This window comes from Silene latifolia, chromosome 9, assembly GCF_048544455.1.
Source record: "Silene latifolia isolate original U9 population chromosome 9, ASM4854445v1, whole genome shotgun sequence".
Lineage (NCBI taxonomy): Eukaryota > Viridiplantae > Streptophyta > Magnoliopsida > Caryophyllales > Caryophyllaceae > Silene > Silene latifolia.
In genome coordinates, this window is record NC_133534.1 from 61,908,548 (window position 1) to 61,910,035 (window position 1,488).

Sequence of the window (1,488 nt, forward strand, 5' to 3'; positions counted from 1 at the left end):
CACATATGCTTAATTGTGAACACCAAATGGCATCGATCAAAAATGGCGCCGTTGCCGGGGACGGTGTTTAATTGATTTTAGATTTCTTTTGTTACTTTTAGTTGTGTCTTTTTCACCTTGGGGAAGTAAAACTCCTCAAGGAATGTTCTAATTGTTTTCTAGTTGTTTGATATTTTGCTTGTCTAGAAGGTTACAAAGAGATTTGTTACCTTTTGACCGTGAAATCGAAAGAACCTTGACGAATAATAGGAGACTTGTTAGGAGGAATTTGGGAGGTGTTGGTGAAATTGTTCAACCCACTAGTGAGTTTGTCAATCCTTTCGCAATAGAAGGAGAAGAGAACCCATTAAACAATACCACACAAAATCCACCTACAATGCCTAAATTCTCGTCACACTCTATACCCACCGAGGAGGATCTACCAAATGGTACTCCTACCCCACAACATCTTACCGGAAATTTTATTGCCAAGTCCGCCTTCATCCAACTAGTTGAGAGAAGCCAATTCGGGGGAATGCCTAGTGAGGACCCTCATTCTCATATGGAAACATTTTGTGATTATTGTGAAGCTATCTCTCAAACGGGCGTGACTCAAGACCAAATAAGATGGGTCTTATTTCCTTTTTCGTTAATCGGCACCGCAAAGCAATGGTTGAAGGGCCTTGATAAGGCCACCCTTGGAATAGATTCTTGGAAGAAGTTAGCTCTCGCTTTCTACAAAAAATTTTACCCACCGGAGAAGACCAATATGCTAAGAGCTCAAATCACGAGTTTTAAGCAAAGGGATGAAGAGTCTTTGTATGAAGCTTGGGAGCGGTTCAAAGGTGTTTGTCGCTCATGTCCTCACCACGGACTTAGCGAATGGTTTTTAGTGCAACAATTTTGGAATGGTTTATATGAAGATTCAAGGAACATCCTCAATATGGGATCTAATGGAATGTTCACCGAAGTTGATGACAATCAAACATGGAACAAGATTGAGGAAATGGCGGTCCATAATTCGCAATATAGTAGGCCTCGCAAGGCTACTAGAGGAGGAAAGTATGAAGTGGACACCGTTACTCAATTGGGTGCTCAACTTAGTGCTCACATTGACACAATCAACTTGAAATTTGAACAAGCTATGGCTAGGCTTGAGGAAAACTCAAAATCATCAAAGCATCATGTCAATGCCATGACGGCATCCTCATCAATCCCAAGCGGGATATGTGAGAATTGTGGAACCTTGGGCCATGACTCAAGTGAATGTAGGGGAACAACCGAACAAGTCAATGCTTTCCAAGCTTACAAAAGTGGCACCCCTTATTCAAATTTTTACAATGAAAACACCAAGTTCCACCCAAATCTCTCATACAAGAGCCAAAATGTCCAAAACCCTCAAACTACATACACTCCACCACCCATGAGAAATCAAAATCAAAGACCCTTTTTCAATCAAAACCAAGGCTACCAAAATCAAAATCCATACAATCACCACAATGACCAAAG

The 1,488-nt window shown here is 41.1% G+C and overlaps 1 non-coding gene across 1 annotated transcript; it reads right to left on the minus strand.

The window, feature by feature from the left end:
• Positions 1-748: 748 nt before the first annotated feature.
• Positions 749-855, minus strand: LOC141603275 (small nucleolar RNA R71). Its single transcript, XR_012525164.1, has one exon. It is a non-coding gene; the product is annotated as a small nucleolar RNA R71 (small nucleolar RNA).
• Between the last annotated feature and the right edge of the window lie 633 nt (positions 856-1,488).